Source organism: Ambystoma mexicanum, chromosome 10, assembly GCF_040938575.1.
Source record: "Ambystoma mexicanum isolate Mex_15411 chromosome 10, UKY_AmexF1_1, whole genome shotgun sequence".
In the NCBI taxonomy this organism is placed as follows: Eukaryota; Metazoa; Chordata; class Amphibia; order Caudata; family Ambystomatidae; genus Ambystoma; species Ambystoma mexicanum.
The window spans coordinates 614,866,834-614,885,922 of NC_090932.1; positions in this window are offsets into that span (position 1 = coordinate 614,866,834).

The following is a 19,089-nucleotide window of genomic DNA, read 5'->3' on the forward strand; positions in this document are numbered from 1 at the left end:
TCAGACTTGCTTCACTTAAGACAGAGCCGTGCTAGATGTCCCCACTCACCACATTCCAAGCATTGGGGACCTTTGAAGGCTTGACTAGCGGGTCTTGTTATAACAGTTCCTGGAATACCTTCACTGCCAGGTCAGGATAGTGAACCTTCCAACTCAGATCTGCGTATCATTGAATTTGGCCACCTTGACACATTTGTTGATCTATTGACGGTGGTCGAGGGTCCATTGACCATTCTGTTGGGCGCTGCATATGTCATCATTTCACTTTACTTGCCTTTTGGTAGGCTGATGCAATGTTCACTGCTTCCATCAAACTAGGACGGTGGTGCTGTCTAACCCATTGTTGTATCGGAGGTGGTAGCGCATCTATAAATTATTCAAATACAATCTTCTCAGACATTTCTTGAGTTGAGGTGTTTGAGGTTTGTAGCCACTTGTCGCCTCGTTCTTTAACCCGATAAAATAATTTTCTCAGGGTTTCCTCACTTTGTAATTTGATTTCTCTAAATTTAATCCGGTATGCCTCCTCATCATGTCCCAATCTTTCAAGTACTACTCTTTCATGTCGACATATTTGGTGTCACCTGTCGGATTGGCACTTTGCATCTCCCCCGTCATTAGGGGAGCAATGAAATTACACCATCGTTCAGCTGGCCACTGGGCATTTCTCGCCACCCTTTCAAAATTTACAAAGAAATGGGCTGGATCTTCTCCGGGGGAATATTTTTGTAGTACAGAGGCTGGCACCTGAGCATGTCTTCTTAGATTAGTGGCGTCAATTAGTTGTGCTTGTTGAACTTGTAGTGCTTGTTGGAATGCCTCGCGGTCTGCTTGTGCCTGTTGACTCTGTAACTGCCGTGCGTGTTGTAAAACCTAAATTCTTTATTAGAGCTTCCACTTCCTTGTGCCTTATCCCACAGCTGCCATCAAATGTCAAGTTTCAAAACGGGAATAAAGGCAATCACCCTTGATAGTCTGCAAAAACTGTAAATTTTTATTCAAATTGAACACAAACTTTTAACAGCAAGATACATTCTCTGTAGTTGTTTAGAAGTCCAGCTTCTCTTCACTGCTGAAGTGAAATTTGTTTAGATTCTTCCAGAAGCTGTGCCAGAATCAGTTTCTCAACTTGTCACTTAGACAGAACTTTTCGTATCTACTAAATTTAACTTGAACATTCTCCAACCACTTTCAATCCCATCTTAAAAGCCTTTTCCTTCTTTCTTCTTTGTTTATAGTTTGCTCTCCTTCCACTTTGCACTCTAGTTCTTATTATTAAAGTCTGACTTTCTCTTTAACCTTTCGTTCATCTCTTTTGCTAGCTGCAGTTCCACTGATGACTCCTAGAGGTCCTAGCAGCAGGCTTAACATTAATTCTTGGTACCTGCCATTCCACTGATGGCTCCTAGAGGTCCTTGCAGCAGGCTTAAAGTTAATTCCTGGTACCTGCAGTTCCACTGATGGCTCCTAGAGGTCCTCGCAACCTGGGCCTTTCCTTTCTCTACATTCGGAAAGTGAGATCAGCTGTTTCAGCTCCCCCATCTTTCATCTCCGCTCAGTCCCTTATCACTTCCTCTATTTAAAACAAATGTTTCTTCCTCTATTTAAAACAAACTCTTTAACTGAAGATCATTTTTCAGGGCTATCTTCTAATAAGCCCAGGCATAATGGGTCTCCCTCTCTTTATCCTCCATAACCTGGCAACCAGAACACACATGAGACTACCTTAGATAAAAGCACCTACAAAGTTAATCTCTTCTCCCATTGGCCAGTTAAAAATGTCCTTTATCATGTATATGTCCCACCCTCGTTCACTCATTCCTTTATTTTGAATAATGCTGTGAGGTGCTGTGAGTCCGGATGTTATCAGATAACATCCCCTGGTTTCATATACTTTTACCCCTCATGTGATTGACCCTTTCACAGTTGCCAGCCATCACAGATGATATCAGCCCTTGGGGAGTGTGTAGCAAGGAGCACAGTGTCATTGGAAAAGAAGATAGCTGGGTATCTCCCAAGTCACAGGTTTGGGAGATCCCGACACTCCTAAAGCATGGAACCAATCACTTCCTCAATGTAACTGCAGAACAACAGGGCTGAGGACACACCCTTGCATCACGTCCTTTGTAACCTGCATGTCTGGTGTTAATTCCTTTGCCATCCCATATTGTACCACTGCCGTATTGTCACCATATAACAATTGGATCTGTGAAAATAGACCACTTGTCCTTTTATTAACAAGAGTTTGCCACAGAATGTCCCTAGGGACCCCATCAAAGGCATTTTTAAGGTCGACAAATACGGCATAGTGTTTGCTTTTTTCAATATGGTATATTTGTGGATTAGCGCAAAAAAGCCGAAAACATTGGTCTGTTGTTTCTCTACCTTTCTGGAACCCTGCCTGGAGGGTGTGGATTATGTCCTGTTCTTCTGCCCAGTCTTGGATATATTTTAGAAGAACTTTGGCGAAAATCCTTACAGTGCTGTCAAGCAGAGAGATCGGGGGGTAGTTGCCCGGGAGGATTCTCTCGCCCTTTTTAAATATTGGTATAAGTATGGCTCTACACCATGATTCCAGGATGAAACCTGTATTACCAAACACCATAAATAACCTCTATATAAGGGGCAACCATACTGCTATTTCGCCCATGATTATGTCAACTGGGATTCTATATGGTCCCGGCACTTTGCCCCCCTTTTTGAGACCTCATAGCCATCACCATGTTATCAAGCCCCAGGTTAGGCATGCCACAAACCACTGGTACTTTTTGGCCTGGTTGAGTTGGATAAGGTTCAAACATGCCCCCGCAATAGAGGGTTGCAAAGTGCTCCATCCACTCATCTGGAGGAATATTACACTCTAGTTCCCTGCCATTATCTATTTCAACCCAAAAAGTGAGTTTCCAGAATGTCACACTATACCTTTTGTCATATGCACTCGCTAATCATTTCCACTCATTTGTGAGATGATGTGCCTTCTTGCTTTAATTAGCCCTTTATATACTAACCTCTATGCCCGTAACTCTGCCCTGTTTGATGCCATCCCTGATGTCAGGCATGCTAATATGGCCCAAAGGGCCTTGTGTGTTATGCATCATAGGGATACCAATGCCTCCATTATGCAAGAATGCGGAAAGGGAGATTTCATGAAAACCAACCCCAAGCGGCCGCCTAGCATAGGTTCTCAAAGGAAGTACTTTTTTGATACAGTTCTATCAAAGAAATTGCCAAGTTTGATTCGACCTTCACCACCTTGGATAGAGCCCAGAGATCCCTAAGGCGAACCTTTCAGCCTCAGGTTTCTGTCTGAAATGGCGAATCAATGGGTCACTCTGCTTCCCGGGGACAAGCCATTCCACGTGCAACTTGGCAACTGCAAGCCCTTCAACAGAACAAACCCCAGGAGTTCCAACAGCAATAAAGAGCCAGACCCACTTTCTTCTCATAGAGAGTGCCTCAGGAAAGAAGATCCAGGTGGAACGAGGCACAGGGCCCAAATGGATGTGAGTGTTTCCTATTCCTCTTGCATACATTCCAGTTGGTGGGAAGATTCAGTATTTGTTCAAAAACTGTTTCATGTTCTCCAGGGATCCCTGGGTTCTGGATACAGTCACGGAATACCACATAGAGTTATTCTGGAAATCCCACCAACTGTGTCCTCCAGCCCTTTTTAGGTTCAATCAAGAACATGAGAAAACAGTCCAGCAGGAAATAGGTCAACTCCTAGTAAAAAGAGCAATAGACGTTTGTAATATTGAACAATATATTTTCGGCTCCAAAAATAGGATTTGTCATTCCTACCAGTATTAAATCTTCGGTGCCTCAATAATTTTGTCCTGTTTAGGCATTTCAAGATGTAGATAATTGCATTGTTGAGAGACATATTGAGTGACGGTGACTGGTTGGTGCAGCATGACCTCAAGGACACGTACCTTTCCATCCTCTTTTCACTAGAGCACAGGCAGTTCCTATACTTGCAGTGGCATAAATGGCTGTTTTTCTTTACCAGGCATGCCGTTGGTGTTCCTCCAAAATGTTACGACCAGTTGTCATTTTTTAAAAGAAGTCAGGGGTCAGGTTACTGATATAATTAGAAGTTATTATCATCATGGCTCTGTTTATGGAGTTGGCTCACTGTCAATTTATTGGCATCACGTTGGTTCCTTATCAACTTCTCATCCTGCACAGAGGCTACCATTTCTAAGTTTCATGATAGACTGTGTTACATTGACTTTTTGACTTCTCAGGGAGAAAGTGGATTGTATCAAATGAGAGCTAGTCCACACCTTAAGGGCTTGTTTCCTGCTCCTTCTACAATTGGCCAGGATGGGGGGACTTTTGTTGGCTTCGATTTAAGCAATATTTCTGACCCTTCTACACTACTGAGTCTTACATAGCTTAAAGATTTAAAATATCTGTAAAGGCACAGGGTATTCTACTTGGGTGTGACATTCTTCAGAATCACACAATGTGTTACACTGGTGGTTCCAACTCATAGATGCTTGGAACTCAGAGCAATCTTTGGTATAGACCCTGTCTTGCCTTAGAATCTGATGCCATCCTCGGTGGGTGGAGAACTCACTGTAGTTAGGTTTTGACTGGAAGGCGGTGGTCCCACAGGGAGTCATGCAAGTGCAGCTTTGTAAAGAACAGGTGGAATTGGTCCATCATGCTTTGAATGGACAGTCAGTCTGTGGTGGGCTACAGGGATCGTTCAGATCGGGAAAAGAGATTTTGGGATTTCTACCTTCCCCTCCAATGGAAGATACATGGTGTTTCATCCCCAGGGTGTCCACACAATTAAGTGTTCAAGACACTGGCAGGACCCAGCAGATTGGCACCTGTCACCTAGTTTTTTTTTCCCCACCCTTCGGGGTCTTTGGAATCCACTAGAGATAGATCTTTTTTAATCATGGCCAACTCCCTTGCTTCTTCAACTGGAATTCAGATCCAAGGGCATTGACGACAGATTCCATCATCCAAGCTTTTGACAAGGGTGTGGTATACGTCTTCCCACCATTTTCAAAGATACATAGGGTTCAGTTTGAGGTTCAGGCACAGTTTGTCACAATGGTACGGACTTCCCCGTTATGGCCTTCTCAAGCATGGTACCCGATAGCCATTCACCTGCAGAGAGACATGCCACAATTACCAACAGCAAATCCAGATATTCTGCCAAGCCGTAGGGGGAGTCTCATGCTCACATGTTCGAGGGTTCCTGTTGACTGCTCATATGGCTGATATTAGGAAGTGGTGGGCCCCACAAGGCATTTCTGGCTTAGCTTTATCATTGATCAAGCACTAATGGGCACCTGGTGCCCTTTGAACATAGGTCAGCAATGGCAGCCTGGGTTCGCTGGTGTTATGGAGGGGATTTGGATCCCCATCACGCTACTGTAGTGGCAGCAGCGAATTTGTGGGCATACATTGAAAAGTTTGTCCTGTATCGAAATGTGAATCTGTATCATTCGGTGGTATTGACATGTCATTGCCTGATGGATGGGTTCTCGGTGGGTGAACATCCGTAGGTTTGTCAGTTATTGAAAGGTGTTAATGATGACACCTCTGTCTCCCGTCTTTGGGGCATCAATTTGTTGCTTTTTTTTTAAGTGGCTAACAAATGAACATCTATTACTGACACAGCTGTCAGCAGAACTTGTTAGGATGATGTTTCTGGTTACATTCTGCTGCATTGCAGATGCTCTCTCCTTGGGTCTTAAAGCTTGAGTATTCATAATTTCGGGCGTGTCTTCCTGTTTGTATCCTTGCACAAAAACGGCGTCAAAGGTAAATTATTTTCCTCCTTTTCCTAGGAATCCACAGATGTGTGCATTCCAGTGCGATGAGCAGGCAACAGCTGGTTCTAGAAAATCTTAGGGGGACTTAAACCCTTTTGCCTGGTTCCTTTAACTTGGTCAATGTTCTGCTGCAGGAGGCTGGGGTTTTCACAGAGATATTTGGGGCTCACTCTGATAGAGGTGCCTTTGCAGTCTTTTGGTTAAGGGCACGGTGGAGGATGTTCTCCGGGCAGCCAATTGAGCTAATACATCCAAAAAAACAAATAAAAAAAACAATAGCAAGGTTTAAGAAAACAAACGGACTGGGCAGAGCATTTCACATCAAAGTGGCAACAAGTTGGAACAATCTTCCGACACAGCTAAGAATGGAACCTTCCTATACAATTTTCTGAAAGAAACTTAAAACTCACCTATTCAAATAATTTCATTTCCAGTTGATAGCTACCCCATGACAGTTGCATTTGTTTTAAAGTTTGTCTCGTGATAAGTACTGTACTGTTTTAAATGTCGTGTTAGTACCCAAATGCCTGCAGGCGTATGGCGCGGTATAAACAAATAAATAAATAAATTGGGAAATGGGGGCTTGTGTGGGGAACACCCCAAAAGATTCCACAGTCATGATTCTGTTAATGGCAAGGAGAAGATTATTTTCCCTCCTGTTCACTGCCATTTCTATAACATGGTGCTCTGGTCATCCTTCTAGGTCCAAGAGAGCCTGACAGGCAGGGCTTTTTCTTACTTGACGGAATGGATATTGGATGATGGTCTGGACCCATTGTCACCTTCTTGCCTCAGTCTACAGTGATCTAGTTCGCCAGTCAAGATGTTGTCGGCAGAAAAGAGGAGGATTTGTGAGTTGCAGTACATTCTTATGGAACTGAATGGAAAGTGATTGGAGTATGAGCAAAGGGGAGGATCAGAAATTACATATGATGGGAACAGTAGTTTTCTTTAAATTGTTATTTTTCATACTGCTGTCTAGTAAACAAGTAATGAGTAGTGTAAATACGTGCCTCTGTTCTGTTTATAGAGGCATAACTGCCCATCATCGACTAGGACTAATCAGAATTGTGTCGATGGTGGAGGACCTATGGTAAGCACTAGATTATGGATGCTAATCACCATTCACCAGCATCTGCTCCATCACTACAGTATTCACATCCCTCTCAACCTACCTATAAGGGTGCTGCATCTATAAGGTGATTGCAGATGTCTTTTCGTTGTCTGCGCCTTTATGCCCTAGGGTCAATAGCGCGCATAACAAATGAAATGTAATGTAATGTAATATGAGAGGAGGACCAGGTGCCTGGGCATCGGTGCCTTAAGTGGCACTACAAAATGAGCCGGGGCTCATTGAGGGGATGTGGCCTAACGGCGGGGGTCCTGCTGGCCCATTAGCCCACGCCCACAGACGAGCCCTGGCTCAATGGGCTACTGGCACCCCTGGCAGGCAGTCTTTTGTAGAGATCACCACCCGCTTCCCATGTGGGAGAGGGTGCTGATCTCTGCCGTTATTTTCTAAAGGCTTACCTGGCAGGGGACAGCGCCTCGCCTTTTCAGCCTTAATGGTGGCGCTGCCCCTCGCCAGCTGGGGAGGGGCAGCATCACCATTGTGGCTGAAAAGGTGAGGCCACTCGAAGCAGAGGCCCTGTTCCTTAAGACTGAAACTCCCGCGAATCTGCGGGAGCTTCAGTATTTAGAAAGCAAGGCCTCTGGTTCCAGCGGCCTCACATTTTCTCCATAATGGTGGCTGCGGCCCACGGGCATCTCTTGTTTACAGGGATGCCTCGCAGGTGCGGCGCCACCATTATGGGTAAAAGTAATTTTTTTCTGAAGCCTGAAGCTCTCGCACACGAGCGAGAGCTTCAGGCTATAGAAAAAAATGCCTTTTCGTGTAGTGTCCTGGGAGATTAGTGGGCCCCGGCAGGGCCCCGCCGCAAAACGAGATTTTGGATCCTGCCGGGGCCCAGCCCCGGCAGGCCCTGGCCCACTTAAAGCCCTGCTGGGCATCCTTATGATCGCAAGGTAAAAGGTAAGAGAAAACATAATAATAAGGCTTCTGGGTGGAATGGCAAACAAATGAAAAGGGTCTTGTGACGAGGCTGAACGTCTTGGGTAATGGTGATTGCCATCCACAATCTAGCCCCTTTTCATGCTACATAATTGGCAAGGGAGCACCCCACACATCAGGAATCATTGTGAACCATAACACATTACATTAAATGACCATGCACAATTTCTGTAGTGTCCTGTCCTGTTTCTGACGCATGCATGAATTCATGGGTCAGGATGTTGGGACAGGAACGGAAGTAAGAAGAGGAGGAGTTAGAGATAGGAAAGAGTATGAATAAGGAATGACGTGTTTATGTGAGCTGTGCCTCTGTGTTTTATATTGCAGTACATTTGTTAATTGAGGTGATTCATGTTACGTGGCTTACATATGACAAAAGGACACAGCACTGAAGGATTATAACAACGTCTTTCATTATTGAATTCTATCTACTGTCATGATGCCTACCTCCAAGGAGCCAGGTCCGACCCAGCAACCCCAAAGGCAGGCATCATTTCCCCCAGGGGAGTGCCAGCGGGCCCAAGCTGGGGCCCTTTGGACACAGTCCTGGCGCCTTAGGCGCCAGGCTCATGTTGGACCCCTGTCCTGGCGCCTTAGGCGCCAGGCTCATAAAGCTAGACATGTGTTCAAGTGTTTTAATGTGCACTTACCTGATGCAGACCATGCTGCCACATCCAGGCCCTCTTGAGATCTGAATGGAACTACTTTACCTGTGGGATTACTTTCCACCCGGGTGTGGTCGGGGAAGGATACATACCTGATCGGAGGAAGGATACACACTTGGAACTTCTTCCAAAGCTATTTAAACCACACCCGATCAGCAACTCACGCTTCGCGTTGTTCTGCTCCTCGCAGCTGGACGCTCACCGTGTCAGCTCCTGCATCTGGACTTCAGCCACGCCTGTCAGCATCCTGGGTCATCTGCAAAGGGAGACAAGAGACCTTACCAGCTAAATCTGCACCACGGAGACATCACCGACGATCCTGAAAGGGAAGACATTATTTTTAAAAGCATTTAGTTACGATCGCTGCAGTGCTGCATTTCACTCACCTTTCCTGGGTTCCTCCATCTTCAGCAGCAATCATCCGGATACACAACCACTTCCCAGAGCCTAGAGAAAAAGACAAGAATAAGAGGTGAGAGAAGGAAGGGAATAAGACTTACCTGTTGGGTCATTGCCATTTCATTTCGGGTCTTGCCGCTTCCAGGCATTTTCCGGACCCCGGCCCCTATGGGGAAAAAAGACAAAGACATTGAATGAGCATATGCAAAGACAGTTCCCGAGCGCTCATCCAGAACTAACCTGCCATTTACTGGAACTGGAACTGCACGTTTCACTTCGGGTCAGTGCCATATCTCCGGCATTCCGAACCCCGGCCCCTAAGGGGAAAAAGACATAAGCATTAGCGCTTGCTGCAAGAAGACAATGAACATTATTATTAAGCTTGGACTTTTGAACTTCCAACAGAACTTTTACAGAGCCTTACCTGAATAGTCAAGCTTACCTGAACTCCCATCAATCCTCAATCCAGTGAAGTAACTGGGTTTCAACGCGCCCCTGCATCAGAAGCAGGATGGAGAGCTCATCCTTCCTGACCCTAAGGTGAGACTTCACGGGGAATCGTGGAAGGGTATCGTGGAGGGTTGGAAGAGAGTGGGAGGCTTGAGCATAACTCAGTCAGTAGGTAATACTCCCTTTTCACGCACAGGGGAATATTCCTGCGAGCCGGAGAAGCCAGAGTAGAGGGCCCTTCCTGTCCATCTTCAGAGTCCTGCGCTTCACCATTGAAGAAGCATCAGCACTCGAAGCCAGACCTGCGCCTCCGTGGGAATCAGGTGAGGGTTACAGAACGCGAAGCCTACCCACAATTTCCCACCCGGGCGCTATGGAGACTTCCGAAACTGACCAGCTGGCCCAGCTTTTGGGGGAATTACGGGCGGAGGTGCAATCAGCCCACCAAGAGACTAACGCTCTCAAAAGAGAACTGATCGTATCCAAGGAAAGAACAGATGACCTAGCCAAAAGGTTATTACAGGCCCAGGCAGGGCCCACTCCTTTACCTAATTCCGGAGACATTTCCACATCAATGGGGTGAGTAACCCGGTACAAATTAATCTACCTGGACACATGCCTTTGGCCCCGCCTGAACGTTTTGCGGGGGATCCCAAGAAATATGCCGTCTTTATGAACCAATGTCGTTTACACTTTCTATGCAGACCCGGAGCCTTCCCAAACGACCAGACCAAGGTAGCCTTTATACTATCTTACCTCAGTGGCAGTGCTGCCGATTGGTCTATTCCATTGGTAAATCAGGATGATCCCATTCTCCAGAATTTTCAGGGCTTCCAGGCCAGCATGGAAAGATTGTTCGCTCGACACTCTCAAGGACAGGCCCTTGATAACGAACTGCTATCCTTACGACAAGGTAATCAGGATCTTCTGTCCTACATAGCCACCTTTAACAGACTGGTTGTGGAAACTGGATGGCCAGAAAGCACATTGTTTCATCGAGGCCTGCGCGGAGAGCTTAAGGATGTTCTAGCTCAGATAGCAAACCCACCCCAGGTCTGCGCAGACTACATTGATTGGTGGTTCAACTTGATCACAGACTTCAAAATAGAAAAGCAGATCGGTTCAAGTATGAAAACCGAGCACCGATCAAAACCCACGCTAACTCCAAGAGTACCGACGTATCTGAACCTATGCAAATCGGTGGTGTTAAAGGACCATTAACGCAGAAAGAACGAGAGAGAAGGCGGCAAATGCAACTTTGTCTGTATTGCGGGACTTCCGGTCACTTTCTTCGAAATTGTCCAGTTAAACCACTTAAGAAGGTGGTTGGAGCTAATGATAACAAATTAGTGACACCTGATTCGGGAAACGACCTAGCCCGGCAAGCGCAGGGGTCCGCTTGCCGAGCTTGAAAACTAACTCTTTGACCTCGCATTTTGTCATGCCAATGGTGCTCGTGGACCCAAAACAGCCTCAGCAGTTGCATGCTATAAAAGCAGTGGAGCTATTGGAAATTACATAGACCGTGAATTGGCTTCCAGGATTAAGCTTCCTCTCCGCCCGAAAGTAACCCAAGATGTCATTACTACAGTAGATGGAACCAAAATAGCCTCAGGGCCTGTAACTCATTCCACTGTTGAAGTGACACTGGTCGGTCAGGATGGACATCGGGAAGCAATCGTGTTTGATGTGATCAAGGCCCCACAATTTCAAGTAATTCTTGGAATTCCTTGGTTAGAAACACATAATCCCAGAATTGACTGGCGAGCAAAGAAGATAAGTTTTCCTGATTGTGAACCAACTTGTTATCCAAGAAATCCAGCTATGGGTCTAGCCTCAGCAACTTCCACCCCTGTACAGCTACCGTCAGAATACCAAGAATTCCAAGACGTTTTTCAGAAAGAACAGGCTAACACGTTACCTCCCCATCGGTCTTATGATTGCCAAATCGATCTGGTACCCAATGCTCAACTACCTTGTAGTAGGATTTATGCTCTTACGGAACCTGAGAACCTGCATTTGCGTCAGTATTTAGATCAGTACCTAGCCAATGGTTTTATTCGCCCGTCCAAGTCTCCTGTCTCTTCAGCTCTGTTCTTTGTGCCGAAAAAAGAAGGCGACGAATGGAAGACTGCATTCCGCACCAAGTTTGGGCTCTTCGAATATCAGGTGATGCCCTTCGGTTTGTGCAATGCACCTGCCGCCTTTCAGTACTTTATGAATGATGTTCTACGGGAATTTATCGATGTCTGTGTCATTGTTTACATTGACGACATCCTGGTGTACTCTTCTTCAGAATCTGATCACAGAAAACATGCTAGGGCAGTTCTTGAGAAACTGCGCCAGCACAGACTATTTGCAAAACTCGAAAAATGCGTTTTTAATACCACAGAAGTTGAGTTTCTCGGATTCATCCTGACACCTCAAGGAGTCCGAATGGACTCGCGAAAGGTGGACACCATCCTCAAATGGCCATCTCCAAGCTCGGTGAAGGGAGTTCAGAGCATGCTCGGCTTTGCCAATTTCTATCGAAGATTCATCCCGGAATTTTCCCGAACAGTCCAACCCATCACCGCTCTCCTAAAGAAAAACAAACGCTTCGAATGGACTCTTGAGGCCGAACAAGCCTTCCAGGACCTGAAAACCAAATTCACCTCTGCACCTGTATTGAAGCACCCGCACCCAGATCTCCCGTACATAGTGGAAACGGATGCATCCAGTTCGGCCATGGGAGCTGTCCTGTCGCAAAGAGACCCAAAAACTAACCAACTACACCCAGTGGCCTTTTGGTCCAGAAAATGTTCTCCTCCTGAAATCAACTACGCAATTACCGATAAAGAGTTACTGGCCATCAAATCTGCTTTCAAGGCTTGGCGTCACTACCTTCTCGGGGCAAGACACACCATCACCGTAATTACGGACCACAGAAACTTACAGTATTTAAAAACGGCCAAAGCTCAATCTTCACGACAACTCCGCTGGGCTCTATTCTTTGCAGAATTTGATTTTGTAATTACCTATCGCCCTGGCTGCAAGAATGGAAAAGCGGACGCCTTATCCCGGATTGGCATGGAAGAACCTAATTCGAGCTTAGAACCTGTGCCCATCATACCTGAGCAAAGAATCTTAGGCTTAACCTCATTGCACACTATTGAGGACATCCAAACGCAAGTAAAACAACTTCTAGACTCTTCAACCTTACTGGAATGGAGTCAGAAGGGTCCTCATTACACCGTTAAGGATGACTTACCCTACTTCCAGGAGCGGTTGTTTCTGCCAAGTAAAGAATTGCAAGATCTTGTTATTGCCCATCATCATGAATCTTTAATGGAAGGACATCCTGGTATCGCTAAAACGGAGGAAAAAATTAAACGTCACTTCTGGTGGCCTTCTTGGAGAAAAGACATAAAGTCTTTTGTTCTGTCTTGCGGAATATGCGCCCAAAACAAGGCTCAAAAGAAAAGGCCAGCCGGCCTACTTCAACCCTTGGATATTCCACCGGCGCCATGGCACACCCTGTCAATGGACTTTATAACCGACCTGCCGCCTTGTGCTGGTTACAACACAATCCTTGTAATTGTGGACCTATTCACCAAAATGGCCCACTTTATCCCTTTAAAGGGTTTGCCTTCTGCTTCCACCTTGGCCAAGGAAATCCTGGAGAATGTAGTTCGCATACATGGTTTCCCTTCCATATTAGTCTTGGATCGTGGAAGTCAATTTATCTCCCATTTTTGGAAGAAGTGTTGCCAACTAGCACAAATAGATGTACGGTTATCCACCAGCCACCACCCCCAGAGCGACGGACAAACCGAGAGAACCAATCAGACTCTGGAGCAATATCTTCGGTGCATGTTACACCAATCCGAGTTAAATTGGAAAGACATCCTTTGGATCGCAGAATATGCATACAACAATTCAGTGCATTCTGGAACCGGACAAACCCCCTTTTATACTTTGTATGGTCACCATCCTCGGACCTCTGACCTAGATCCACCTCTGACCCTGGAAATGCCCGCAGTAAATCATCTGCATTCCACAATAACCCGAGCCTTCAAAGAAGCTGCAACTCATTTACAGCAAGCCAAGAAAAAGTATAAAGAAAACGCAGATTTGCACCGGAGTAAAACTCCGCCTTACCAAGTAGGAGACCAGGTATGGCTAGCAACTAAACACTTATCCCTCAAGGGCCCGCGAACCTTCAATCCCAGATTCATAGGACCTTATCCCATCAAGGCTATAATCAACCCAGTGGCCTTTAAACTGGATCTACCGTCCAACATGCGTATACATCCAGTTTTTCATGCATCACTTTTGAAGCCCGTACAACCAGGAACCCGATTGTCCAAGCCTCCGGATCCAGTTCAAATTGAAGGGGAATTAGAATACGAAGTTAAAGACATTTTAGACTCCAAGGTGGTAAAGTCAAAACTCTTCTATCTTGTTGACTGGAAGGGATATGGACCTCAGGAGAGATCGTGGGAGCCTAGTAACCATGTCCACGCACCTCGATTAGTACAAAGGTTTCACCGAAGATTTCCGAACAAGCCAAAAGCCCCGGAGGGAAGAACCTTGGGAGGGGCCTTGAGGGGGGTACTGTCATGATGCCTACCTCCCAGGAGCCAGGTCCGACCCAGCAACCCCAGAGGCAGGCATCATTTCCCCCAGGGGAGTGCCAGCGGGCCCAAGCTGGGGCCCTTTGGACACAGTTATGGTGCCTTAGGCGCCAGGCTCATGTTGGACCCCTGTCCTGGCGCCTTAGGCGCCAGGCTCATAAAGCTAGACATGTGTTCAAGTGTTTTAATGTGCACTTACCTGATGCAGACCATGCTGCCACATCCAGGCCCTCTTGAGGCCTGAATGGAACTACTTTACCTGTGGGATTACTTTCCACCCGGGTGTGGTCGGGGAAGGATACATACCTGATCGGAGGAAGGATACACACTTGGAACTTCTTCCAAAGCTATTTAAACCACACCCGATCAGCAACTCACGCTTCGTGTTGTTCTGCTCCTCGCAGCTGGACGCTCACCGTGTCAGCTCCTGCATCTGGACTTCAGCCACGCCTGTCAGCATCCTGGGTCACCTGCAAAGGGAGACAAGAGACCTTACCAGCTAAAACCTGCACCACGAAGACATCACCGACGATCCTGAAAGGGAAGACATTATTTTTAAAAGCATTTCGTTACGATCGCTGCAGCGCTGCATTTCACTCACCTTTCCTGGGTTCCTCCATCTTCAGCAGCGATCATCCGGATACACAGCCACTTCCCAGAGCCTAGAGAAAAAGACAAGAATAAGAGGTGAGAGAAGGAAGGGAATAAGACTTACCTGTTGGGTCATTCCCATTTCATTTCGGGTCTTGCCGCTTCCAGGCACTTTCCGGAACCCGGCCCCTATGCAGAAAAAAGACAAAGACATTGAATGAGCATATGCAAAGACAGTTCCCGAGCGCTCATCCAGAACTAACCTGCCATTTACTGGAACTGGAACTGCACATTTGTCTTTGGGTCGGCGCCATATCTCCGGCATTCCGAACTCCGGCCCCTAAGGGGAAAAAGACATAAGCATTAGCGCTTGCTGCAAGAAGACAATGAACATTATTATTAAGCTTGGACTTTTGAACTTGCAACAGAACTTTTACAGAGCCTTACCTGAATAGTCAAGCTTACCTGAACTCCCATCAATCCTCAATCCAGTGAAGTAACTGGGTTTCAACGCGCCCCTGCATCAGAAGCAGGATGGAGAGCTCATCCTTACTGACCCTAAGGTGAGACTTCACGGGGAATCGTGGAAGGGTATCGTGGAGGGTTGGAAGAGAGTGGGAGGCTTGAGCATAACTCAGTCAGTAGGTAATACTCCCTTTTCACGCACAGGGGAATATTCCTGCGAGCCGGAGAAGCCAGAGTAGAGGGCCCTTCCTGTCCATCTTCAGAGTCCTGCGCTTCACCATTGAAGAAGCATCAGCACTCGAAGCCAGACCTGCGCCTCCATGGGAATCAGGTGAGCGTTACATCTACGCACTGCCTTCCCTTCCCTTGACTCCTCCCCTTCCTTTCTCCTTCCCGCCACAATCACTATCTCTCCATTAAAGGGGCAGATATTGGTAACATCACCCCCAGACAAATGTTCAAACATCCAGCTTAACATTCTTCAACTAGGCGAGTGGGTCTCTTGATCATGCGCTGGGGTTGTGTGCTTCTCTTGCCGAGTCCTGCCGGTCCTGGTGCCTCGAGTGTCTCTTGCACCCAGTGATAGTTTTCCTCTGGGGGAATCCACAGATCATCCCGTGGCTCCCCTGGTTCGGGATCCAGTTCTGGAGGTGGTCATTCACAATCCTCGCTTTTGATGAGGTGTTTGAACTGTAAACTGTTTCTCGTGACTTCACGATCTGCGTTTTGGGCAGTCACCCTGGTTCCTTTGATGGCAACAACGTTCAGTGGCTTCTGTACATATCTTGCACCAGTTTTACTTGTCATGGCTTGTTGAATGAGGACCTTGTCTCCCACTTGCAAGTCTTTGGGCACTGCTCTTCTTCTTATGTCTGAGTCCACCTTTGCCTGTTCGTTCCTTTCGGTGTTCCTTTTGATGACTTTTGCATCCCCTTCTTCTTGGGTGATGGGGTGGCTCACAATGCGTGTGTGTACCTCGTAACATATAATTACTTCTGTGGGCATCTTGTTGGTGCCTTCATGTGGCGTGTTATGATAGTCTCGTAGTAGCCTGCATAGTGCTTGATGTGGGTTTGTGCCTTCTATGCAGGCTCTCTGGACAGGCCTCTTGATAGAAGCCATGAACCATTCGGCCATTCCATTGGCTTGTGGCCGTCTGAGGGTAATCCTTTGGTGGGTGAATCCCATGTGTTTTGCAAAAGCTGCAAATTCATGGCTGTTGAATTGGGGCCCATTGTCTGATTTTATGGACCTCGGGATGCCCGACTCACTGAGTACTTCATCGAACGTTGCAGCCACTTGGGAATAGGCTGTGGTTGCCATTTTCTTGCGAATGAGGAACCTTGAGTATTCATCAATGAACAACAGAAGATATTCGCCCAACTCCATCGGCAAATAAAAGTCGACCGCTACTGTGTCCCATGGCCGGTCTGGGGTGTGCGTTGGCTGTAGTGGGATGGGGGCTTCCGCTCTTGCTGTACATTGGCATGCCAAGCAGTTCTTGACCCAGCTGTCTTCCAGTGAGTCCATGAAGGGGAACCATACGGGGCGCCGCAGCTGCCTTTTTGTGTTATCTGCTCCTCAGTGCCTTCATGCGCCGTTTTAATGACTTCCGATCTGAGGTTCGCAGGGATGATTAGCTAACACCTTCTCAGTAGAATGACATGGTCTTTGACTGCAAGTTCACTGTGTATTCTTGCCAGTCTTTCTAGCTCTTCTTTGCACACCCCCGAGTGGTTTAGAACTGCGCACAGTAATTCTTCCAGTTGTTATTGCACGTCAGACAGATGGCTAGTGCCATAGATGGGTCGGCTGCGGATGCAGCAGCAACCGTCTCAAGTGATATTGCTCGGGGAAGTGCGTTTGCGGCCACATAGTTCGTGTATTCCGTGTCACCCTCTTGGGTGATCGATATACCTGCTGGATGGCAAGATAAATAGTCAGCTGGATTTTGATCTCCACCTGGCCTGTGGCTGGATAGCCCCAAGTCCTACAAGGCTCGCGTCAACTATGATTTCTGTGTGCCAGTTGGGGTTGAAGTACGCCATGCATCGTGCCTCTGCAAGGGCCTTCTTGATGGACTCAAACGCATCCTGGCACTCTGCGGACCAGACGAGCGCTGACTCTTTTTGCAGTAGTCTTCGTATCGGTTCAGTGAGGGACACATAGTGGGGAATGTAGCGTGCACACTAGCCGGTCATCCCCAAGAATGATCGGACATCTGCTACTTGCGTTTGTTCTCCTAAATTGGTAATGGTGCTGAAAGTGAATATTGATGAGCCCTAGACAGGACACAGTACGGTAGCTGAGGAGGCAGCACCCTTTCACCGGGCTCTGTACGACATGAATGAAGGTGGCCACCATCAAACTCTTGTTTATAAGTTGTCGCTTGAAGTGTTCAATGGAGTGAAGGGGTAGTGTCACGCCCCAATTAGAAGATCCTCGAGTTTATTTTAGCAAGTGTTGGCTTCTTAGTAATTTGCAGAAATTCCTGCTCCCCCAAAACTGTCTGGTCCCGATATTGACTGCTATTCTGGTTACCTCTCTCGCCTCCCGGTCATCCTGAATGAGGTTGACGTATTCGTCCTGGTATGCATGATCATACTCATTCCTTCTGTGAGAGGGTGCAAACTGCTGGTGTTCATTGTACTCTCGATATGTTTGTGGGAGTCTGTCATATGTGTCCTCGAATTGGGGAGGCTGATCATAGTATTTGTAGTTTTTGGCATAGTCTTATGGGTGTATTCTTCCACAGCCCGACGTATCGCCATTGTCCTGGATGGTAGAATCTGTTTTGGTGGGCTGGGCCTTGCGGGGGTCAGCTATACATCCTGTTCTGTGGTTGCAGATTCATTCTCGGGGTAGGGAATGGTCTTCCTTCCCTGCAGACGGATTAGAAATACTCTTTTCTCCCACAGTTGGTGCATTTTTTTCAAAAGTGCAGGGCAGGTCACTGAGTGTGTGAAAGCCATTGCACAGCGGTAGCATTGCCTTTGTGGCCTGGGCCCTGTCTGGCTGGCCCCTCTGTAGGATGTGGCCCATCTGTCTCATAGTTGCTGGGGTGCCCATTGGACAGCGGCAATGAGTTCGGTTTTGTCCTGTTTTGCCTTAGGGTGCCTATCATGGACGCTGCTTGTTTGTCTACTCTCTCAAAAATTCTCGCCAACTCGCTCACTTCGTCGATTTAGAGAGGGTTCTTCAGCAATTGTTTCCTGATGGCTGGGGATAGGCATCCCTCTATCACACGTAGACGTGTTGCCTCATCCACTGAGAATGCATGGAACTGACAATGTGAACTCTTCACTCGAAGACGGGTGATAAACACATTGACAGTCTCTTCCACTCTCTGCGTACACTGGTTAAACATGTACCTTTCATAGTCTCGATTTGGTTCAATTATGAGTTTCCTGTTTAGAGCAATGAATAGCGAGGCAGAGTCTGGTTGATCATCTGGGGGCATTGTCTTATCAATGGTCTTTATTTCACTACCAACCAGGTTGATAAACATGTCATGTACTTTAGGTGATTTCTCCTCCCCCGCCGCTTTTACAAAATGGTTAAAGTCCTCAATCCATCCGATCAACCTCAGTCCTTTGTCGCTTGAGGAGTCATGGTGAATGGAAGTGGCATGCGCAACAAGGCTGCTTTGGACCTTGGTGCAGGGGGCGGTGTTCCTGGGTTGCTCATTGTGGCAGGTGTGATAGTTGAGGTATGGGCACACTCTTGCTCTGGCTCTCTGGTGTGGTTGACGCAAAGGGGGATCTTTTTGGAACGGAGCAGCTGTCTGTGGCCCTTCTCCCGGTATGGGACTGGGGCCTGGTCAAATCACTGTGGGTGTGGCTATCGTTTATGGTGCCTGTGTGTCTTGTGTGCTGGTCCTAATACAGGGACCCCTCGTGGTTTAGTGTTTCCTGGATGTTCTTTCCCACTCGCTTCCCTTTGTTCTTCAATGCAGTTATGCAAGGACCCTTCATGGGTATTATTTTGAAAGTTTGTTTTCTCCCCCGTTGGTTAATATATATCGTAAGTCTCTT